At 30.2% G+C, this 9870-nt stretch overlaps 1 long non-coding RNA gene across 2 annotated transcripts; it reads left to right on the top strand.

Moving 5' to 3' along the window:
• Positions 1-1143: 1143 nt before the first annotated feature.
• On the top strand, positions 1144-1690 carry LOC142241397 (uncharacterized). 2 transcript variants are annotated; one of them, XR_012723618.1, is made up of 3 exons: positions 1144-1185; positions 1245-1367; positions 1430-1690. It is a non-coding gene; the product is annotated as an uncharacterized LOC142241397 (long non-coding RNA). The 2 variants fall into 2 exon arrangements; XR_012723616.1 differs by lacking the exon at positions 1144-1185 and having other exon boundaries at positions 1216-1367.
• Positions 1691-9870: the final 8180 nt, after the last annotated feature.

Raw genomic sequence — 9870 nt, 5'->3', positions numbered from 1 at the left:
GTTATTAAGAATGTTCAATATTTAGGAAAAAATGCTGAAATGGAAAGTATATTGAAATTGTTTTATCTAATTTAATTTTTATTATTCAATGTAAAAAATAAATATTCAATTTCAGAGTAACTCCAGATGAATTTGGAAAATTGTTTGTTACACCTCAGCGTATAGTTTAATGATAAATAGGTAAGAGTTCTTTTTCAATGTGGGTTTCTTTTAAAAAATAATATTCTTTATGTATATTATTATTTGCTAATTATTATTATTATTATTTTTTTTTAACAAGTTTCATGTTTTTCTTTGTTGTAAAAAAATATCTAAGTTAAGAGCAACCCCAGATGGATTCGGGCAAATTTTTATATTTCTCCTCAGCGTATAATTTAATAGAGAAGTGGTAAGTTTTCTTTTAAAAATTGGCTTTCTTCTCACTAGAATATTTACGTTTTAATGACATTTTTATTGTCAAAAATTACAGGTTTTAATACCTTATTTTAGTTTTACTTTAATCAAATATTTTTGGAAAATTTTTGTTACACCTCAGCATATAGTTTAATCATAAATTGGTACACCCAGAAAAAAGTGCCTTCGAAACTAAAGGAACAATTTTTCATCAACATAGTTTATCCATTTTATTTCCATTAAGGTAAATTTTTGTGAGAAATAATAAAATTTACTCGTTTCAGTAAAAAAATCCTAAGCTGTAAGCAGTTAGGAATAGTTCATTAACTAGAATAAGGCATGGAATTTTACTCATACTGTTTTCTTCGCTGGGTATAAGAATTTCCTACTGAACAAGAAAATTTTATTCACCGATAACAAAGCATTCGTAAAAATAAACAAAAACCGAACTAAAACCAAGTTTCCTCAAAATTAGTAAAATTTCTTATAAAATGATAATTGCGACTTCCTTTATAATAGAAACTTTTAATATATACGAACAACACTTGGCTTAGAAAAATATTTTAGTTCATTCGTACTAAGAAGTTTGCAATCCTTTCAAAACGTAAGGAAAAAAACTTGTTAGAATATAGGAAATTTTCCTATATTTCTATTGTCTACCTGTAATCGATACCTGTCATCGCAATCGATGTGTTTGCGCGTGGGTGTAATCGATATGTTTGCGCGTGGTTTGTTTTTTTAGTTGGAATCGCGTTGTTGTGGTATACGGAGAGATTGTTAAAAAATAATATGGTAAAAGAATATAATAAATAGCAATTAAAATATATACAATATTTGTTATTTTAAATTAGTGAGAAAATTTTTCGTTTTTTGAAAATAAATCTATCAATGTCGTGATGGTGTATAAAGGAAGAAAACACCAGCAGAATAATTACCCTTTCATTTGTCTTCATTTTGGAATCTTCAAATATCAGGTAATATTCAGTGACGCTAACCTTTTGTAACAAAAATGTTTTATCATTTTTTATATTTGTAGGTATTGAAATTGTAAAAGGAGGACAAAATCGTTAGGAAGCAACTTATTAAAAGTGAAAAGTACAAGAAGAAGATGAAAAAGTGCGTTTTACAGTTGATAATATCACATGGAAATTGGAAATAGTGGAATAATAAACTAATATTTCAAGGACAGTCGATGCTGTTGATTCTTAATAAATATATTCAATATATTAATAAAACATGTCTTTTATTGAAGATAAAATTGCTTATATAAATAAATAAAATTGTATTTAAAAACGAAGGCAAGCAGTTCTAATTATGAAGTAAAAGTTTTACCACAAATATGTAAGATTTGTCCAAATGAATGAAAAAATTTCAATAAAATCATTCCATATATGAATTCAAATCAGTTAAATTTTTTCATTCTGTAGTATAGTGACACATAAATATAGGAAAATGTTAACTAATATATGGAATGCATTATACCTAATTTCTACGAAAATCACATCGTTCAAACAAATAAAAATGTCTTTGGCGCTATACGAAGTTCAACTTTCTTTACAATGAGTTCATTTTAACTTAAAGAAGTGGTCACTTTTTTTTGGGTGTAAGTATTCTTTTTAAAATGTGGTTTTCTTTTAAAAAGGATATTTTTTATTTATATCATTATTTGCTAATTATTATTATTTTTTTTTTTTTTGAAACTAGTTTAATGTTTTTCTTTGTTGTAAAAAAATATTTAATTTCAGAGCAACCCCAAGATGGATTCGGGCATATTTTTATATTCCTCCTCAGCGTATAATAGAGAAGTGGTAAGTTTTCTTTTAAAATTTGGCTTTCTTTTCACTAGAATATTTAAATTTTTATGACCTTTTTATTATCAAAATTACATGTTTTTAATACCTTATTTTAGTATTACAATAATCAAATATTTTTAGAAACAAATTTAATATTTTTATTGTAAAAAACAAATATTTAATTTCAGAATAACAATTTGGAAACATTTTTATGAATTCTTTAACATTCTTTAAACCAGAATATATAGTTTTTTTATGCATATTATTTCTTTAATTAGATTTTTTGGAAACCAATTTAATGTTTTCTATTTAATGTAAAAAATAAATATTTCAGAGTATCCCCAAATGAATTTCGATAACTTTTTAACCTCAGCGTACAATTTAATAGAGAATTGGTAAGTTTTATACTAAAACTTTGGCTTTCTTTTGACAAGAATATTTATTGTATTATGTCCTTCACATCGATAACAACACAGTTTTATGAGTTTATATATTACTTAATTCATTATTTCTCTAATTGTTTCAGGTACAAACTTTATGAGGTAGGTTTATCTAAGAAAAGTTGAATTCCTTACACCATTTAATAAAATGCCCCCAAATATGGTAAGTTACAAGCTAATTTAAAGAGATTAAAAATGATATTTTATTACATGTTAATTTTTAACAATTTTCATTATTCCTTCCATTTTTTTCAGCAAGATATGTGAATATACTAACGATGAATAAAAAACTAAGGAAAAGTCAAAATGTCCAAACAGCGAGTTCAAATGAACTACTCTCTGTTCCACGAGGTCATCATTAATTTTATTCACAAAAAACATTGTATTAAGAACTTTCATCATAAGTTTTTATAATAAAGTACTTTTGCTTAAAGAAAGTTTAATTTTAATGTATGAAAATTTTCATATTAGTAAAACAGTTTGTTGTTCCTTTAATTATTAATTTCTCTGTACTGTGCAATGATTGATTTGAAAATAGTTTAGTTGTCGACATTTTAAAGAGACTGTTAACCAATTTTTATTATTGGGTTTCCCAAAAAATAAGCAAGTAAACCAAAATAATACTAACTTTTTAACTTGGTAGGGGTATATAAATCTTATGGCGTTGTAAAAATGAACTAAAATACAATGTTATAGATGAACTAAAATTTAAGAGAATTATAAACTAGACAAGTTGAAAAAAATCTTAAGGGCTAAATCATGGTCAATATTACTACAGTTTAGTTCATTTTGCAATGGAAAAGGGTTCACTGTTTTTTCAGTGTAGGTTTCCGAAAAACGAAGTTTTAAATAAGAATAAATCATATATTTCTATAACTGAATTATTTTTTAAATTTTTATGTAATCTTAATATATACTATATAGTAATAGTTAAGAAATTGTGATTTTATAGCATAAGCAAGTAATTGAAAACTGTGAAATATAATTTTGTATTTTTTATGCCAAGAATTTTTTTATACCCTCCACCATAGGATGGGGGTATATTAACTTTGTCATTCCGTTTGTAACACATCGAAATATTGCTCTAAGACCCCATAAAGTATATATATTCTGGGTCGTGGTGAAATTCTGAGTCGATCTAAGCATGTCCGTCCGTCCGTCCGTCTGTCCGTCTGTCCGTCCGTCTGTGGAAATCACGCTAACTTCCGAACGAAACAAGCTATCGACTTGAAACTTGGCACAAGTAGTTGTTATTGATGTAGGTCGGATGGTATTGAAAATGGGCCATATCGGACCACGTTTACGTATAGCCCCCATATAAACCGATCCCCAAATTTGGCTTGGGGAGCCTCCCGGAGCAGCAAAATTCATCCGATCCGGTTGAAATTTTGTACGTGGTCTTAGTATACGGTCTCTAACAACCATGCAAAAATTGGTCCATATCGGTCCATAAATATATATAGCCCCCATATAAACCGATCCCCAGATTTGACCTCCGGAGACTTTTGGAGGGGCAAAATTCATCCGATCCGGTTGAAATTTGGTACCTGATGTTAGTTTACGGCCTCTAATAACTATGCAAAAATTGGTCCATATCGGTCCATAATTATATATAGCCCCCATATAAACCGATCCCCAGATTTGACCTCCGGAGCCTCTTGGAAGAGCAAAATTCATCCGATCCAGTTGAAATTTGGTACATGGTGTTAGTATATGGTCTCTAACAACCATGCAAAAATTGGTCCATATCGGTCCATAATTATATATAGTTCCCATATAAACCATCCCCAGATTTGACGTCCGGAACCTCTTGGAGGAGCAAAAGTCATCCGATACGGTTGAAATTTGGTACATTTTGTCAATATATGGCCTCTAACAGCCATGTAAAAATTGGTCCATATCGGTCTTTAGTTATATATAGCCTATGACTTATTACAGAAAAATTGGTCCATATCGCCAAAAACAATCTACCAAAACTTTATTTCCATAGAAAATTTTGTCAAATTTTATTACTATAGAAAGTTTTGTTAAAATTTCATTTCTATAGAAAGTTTTATCAAAAGTTTATTTCTATAGAAATGTTTGTCAAAATTTAATTTCTATAGAAAATTTTGTAAAAAATTTATTTCTGTAGAAAATTTTGCCAACATTTTATTTCTATACAAAATTTTGTCAAAATTTCATTTCTATACAAAATTTTGTCAACATTTTATTTCTATAGAAATTTTTGTCAAAATTGTATTGCTATTGAAAATTTTGTCAACATTTTACTTCCATAGAAAATTTTGTCAATATTTTATTTCTATAGAAAATTTTGTCAAGTTTTTATTTCTATAGAAAATTTTGTCAAATTTTTATTTCTATAGAAAATTTTGTCAAGTTTTTATTTCTATAGAAAATTTTGTCAAATTTTTATTTCTATAGAAAATTTTGTCAAAATTTTATTTCTATAGAAAATTTTGTCAAACTAGATTATATACGTATTTAATCGGCCTTTTTTTTGTTTAATATATACCCCGTATGGGCTAACTTACAATTTAGAAGACAGTGTTAAAAAGTTTTACGATACCTTGCCATCGGCAAGTGTTATCGCAACCCAAGTAATTCGATTGTGGATGACAGCCTTTAGTAGAAGTTCCTACGCAATCCATGGTGGAGGGTACATAAGATTCGGCCTGGCCGAACTTACGGCCGTATATACTTGTTATAATATAGTTTTGTCACTATTTAAGTTTTTTACTGTAAGTTGCATTTTTTAATTAGCATTTTAAGCAAAAGAAAAACATATAAATAATAAAAATCACAATTGAATTGCTGAAAAAAATTGTTCTTATTGAGTAGAGAAATAATCACGGACAAGTAGCTAGGTATTTCGCATACAAATATGCTCTACTTCTATAATCAACAATATGAGATCATACTATTCGCTACCGTAAGAAGACCGGAAAATGCGTGCTACTCATATAATTAACAAAGTCCTACCCCCGTTTTCTATGACTAAAGGTTCAGTGTGGGAAACCCGATAATAAAAATTGGTTAACAGTCTCTTTAAAATGTCGACGACTAAACTATTTTTAAATCAATCACTCCACAATACAGAGAAATTAAATAATTAAAGGAACAACAAACCGTTTTACTAATATGAAAATTTTCATACATTAAAATTAAACTTTCTTTAAGCAAAAGTACTTTATTATAAAAACTTATGATGAAAGTTCTTAATACAATGTTTTTTGTGAATAAAATTAATGATGACCACGTGGAACAGAGAGTAGTTCATTTGAACTCGCTGTTTGGACATTTTGACTTATCCTTTTTTTATTCATCGTAGGTAATTTTTTCACATATCTTGCTGGAAAAAAATGGATGCAATAATGAAAATTGTTAAAAATTAACACCATGTAATGAAATATAGTTTTTTAATTCATCATTTTAGCTTGTAACTTACCATATTTGGGTGTAAGGAATTCAACTTTTCTTTGGAAAACGTATCTCATAAAATTTATACCTGAAACAATTAGAGAAATAATGAAGTATTCTATATAGAAACTCATAAAACTGTGTTGTTATCGATGTGAAGGCTATAATAAAATAAATATTCTAGTTGAAGGAAAGCCAAAGTTTTAATATAAAACTTACCAATTCTCTATAAAATTGTACGCTGAGGGGAAATATGAATAGTTGTCCAAATTTATTTGGGTTACTCTGAAATTAAATATTTATTTTTTACATTAAATAAAATTATTAAATAGGTTTCCAAAAAATCTAATGAAAAAAATAATAATATGGATAAAAAAACCAAATATTCTGGTTAACCCTAGATAGTCATCATTCGTCAAAATGACGACACGTAATTTTATTTTCGATTTAAAATGCATTGGGAAATGGTAAATTTAAGTTATACTAATTCGACTGTTTTATGAATTTTTGTTTTATACTAATTAAAACCAAATTGTATAAGAAAATAAATTCAAGTTTGGTTCACTTTTTCGCTCACGATGAAAATTATAGCGTCTTGAAATGAGTCGTAGTCAAAATTTACAAAAAATACGGATGACTGTCCAGGGTTAAAAGAAAGTTACAGAATCCTTACCAATTCACTATTAAATTACAAGCAAAGGAGTACTAAAAATGTTTCCAAATTTTTAAGGGGTCATTCTGAAATTAAATATTTGTTTTTTTACATTAAAAATATTACATTGATTTCCAAAAAATTTGATTAAAGAAATACTAAAATAAGGTATTACAAACCTGTAATTTTGATGATAAAAACGTAGTCTAGTTGAAAGAATACGTCGAACGGAACGGACGTGTTTTTTAATAGCGGATAAACTCATCGTAATAGGTACCTACTAAGAATTTCAGGTGTGGTGGGATATTAAGCCACCATGCAGCGAAATTCAAAGTCATCCACTGGGTTCCTAACTTTAGGGCCCAGTGGACGGGTATCGACTGGAGTTATAAATTTGGGCAATGACCAAGAGTTAGGCCCAACAAGTCGACCTGTAGACGGGTCGACAGGTGGCGACACTTTAGCAAGTAATCCCTCACGAAAGAGATTCAAGGAACGCAGAAATGCTTTGTTTATCCTAAAGAAGTTAGGATCAGTCGACCCAAGCACGCCGTCGGCTAAACAAAACGATTCCTTAAAATTGGCTCAAGGAATTCTTGAGGTTGGAAAAAGGGAACGATCACCGGATGAGCTGCCATCCTCCAAAAGGGATCAAAGATCATTTGCTTCAGTTGCTTAAGACAGCCCTGTGATGGCTATCATTAATAAAGGAGCATTGGACGGTATGATTCCAAAGCAAAAAATGGGGGAAATTGAGAATGCTCTGTCTATCGTCTGATGCTGGAAAAGTTTCCCGGCCCAGATCCTCGACACCAAGAGGCTGGTTGGTATCAAGGACGATTTAAGCTAGTCGCATTTGAGGACCAGAGGTCTATAGAATGTTTTAAAGCTGCTCTGATACTAATTGGTGAAGTTTGGGAAGGAGCTGCTCTAGGGTTAGTCGAGAAGAAAGACATACCGGCTAGACCTAGAGCGTGATACCTGCAAACCCTCCTGACCCTGAATCTATTTTAAATAGACTGAAACAATGCAATCCAGATCTTCCAACAGCTGATTGGAAGGTTGGCCGTTTGGATGAAGTGGATGGACCAAGACGGCATGCAGTGTTTATATTGAACACTCAGTCTTTGCCACATCTAGCAAAGTCTCAGGGCCGTGTATGTTATGGCTTTCATTATATTATTATTATTATTATTTATTTAATCACAATATAAGAACAATAAGAATTATATTCTTTTATAGTTCAACATGGTAGTTTAGGAACACATAGTCATAAGATTTATAGAAAGTATAAATAAATATTATAGTATAGTAAACAAAACAATAGAAATAACAAATAAAACAAAATATAAAGTTACAAAAAAAAAGAAGTTAACAAAAAAAAATATATGTATAATGACCACCATATATTTTAGAATTTAAGAAAAGTACAGTAAAGAGAAGGGTTTTTTTTTTTTTTTTTTTTTTTTTTTATAAGAATGAGTAATTTAATTATAGGCTGCACTAGTTAAAAAGCTCTTTACGGATTTTTTAAATTTGTCAATATTTATTAAGCATCTAATATTATAAGGTAAATTATTCCATAGTCTTACAGCATTAATGAAGAACATTCTACTAGAGATCAAACGATCAGCTAAAGGATTCGGAAATCGACAAGCCTCTGTCTGAATCAGAAATAAGCGGATCCTCTTGCGAAGTCGAGGGAGATACCAAAGATGCAGACTTGGATAGACACCGTATGCGTGAGGAGGTTTCTACTGCCTCAAAACTCCCCAAACTTGAACCTATGGTTATTGCGAGAGTCACCGAGATCTCTGAAGAGGATATTCTTGATGACTCGATTGAAACGGCTGATGTGACGGTTGTTGAAAATCTCGATGGTCCTACGGATCCTCCAGATAAATCTGCATCATTGTAAGGCTGTGTGCTGCCTTAAAAGTTCTCCTGATGAAAGGGGACATAGACATAGTTCTTATTCAAGAACCATATGTTTATAGAAACAAAATATGTGAATTAAGTACTCCGGGGTTCAAACTATTGCAGTATACTGGTAATGATGTAAATCGAGCCTGTATATTTGCTAAAAACGAGCTTAACTTGTTTCTGCTTCCTTCAATTTGCAATGCAGACACTGTCGTTGCCAATTTAGAAATAGCCAAATGCAAATATTGGGTATCTTCGGTCTACATGGGACATGACGGGGAGATGCCTCCATGTGCCGTTAAGACCTTAGTGGAGGAGTCACTGAAAACAAAGACGAAACTTATTATGGGATGCGATGCGAATGCGCATCATAGTATATGGGGAAGTAGTGATACTAATGCAAGGGGAGAGTCGCTAATAGAATTTATTTTGCGTACTAATCTGGTAGTTTGCAACAAGGAAGATGCCCCAACCTTTGTCACTAAAAACAGGCAAGAGGTTTTGGACATCACCTTGGCCTCGCAAGAACTGAATGAAATAATATCTGAGTGGCAGGATTAACCCTTTCACTACCGAAATAAACCTAATGTTAAAAACTTTAATTTTTCTTCTGTTTTAACTTGTACTAACAGCATGTAGACAAAAATTGTCATTTTGAAAGCCTACCTCAATTACTTCGAGAGCGATATGAGCTTGTTCTGAAAACTTGATTCTTGAACTGTGACCAAATGGCCTTACGAAAATAAGCGCTATTTGACGTATAATATCCTCAAAGTGTGAGAAAAAATACAAAAAAGAATCCGAAAAAGTATCAGCTTTAGTTTTTGTATGAATATCCATTTACTGGAAACATACAGTAGAAAAATTATCTCAAATTTTCGTATTTTACGTTTATTGCTAAAGAAGTTTATAAAAATATATTTTAGACCTCATCAATATGAAAAATATTTATAGCTTATTTATATTAAAGCCTCTACTTTAAAATAATAAATCTAATAAATCTACTTTAAAAAAATAAATCGAAACTAAGTGGGAAAATAGAATTTGGTATCTTTTTCGAATGTCCTTCTAAGTGGACATTGGTAGTGAAAGGGATAAGTGAACACAGCTTCTCAGATCATCGCTACATCACTTTCAAATTTGATGTTCATATCACCAAGACCATATTTCCGCCAAATGTTAGGAAAGCTGACTGGAATAGGTATAGGGAATCGTTCAATATGATACCGGAAATAACAGAAACAAAAAT

The sequence above is a fragment of the Haematobia irritans genome, chromosome 1 (assembly GCF_050003625.1).
Source record: "Haematobia irritans isolate KBUSLIRL chromosome 1, ASM5000362v1, whole genome shotgun sequence".
NCBI lineage: Eukaryota > Metazoa > Arthropoda > Insecta > Diptera > Muscidae > Haematobia > Haematobia irritans.
Note: the sequence above shows the minus strand (reverse complement) of the source record. Positions and strands in the feature narration are given on the sequence as shown.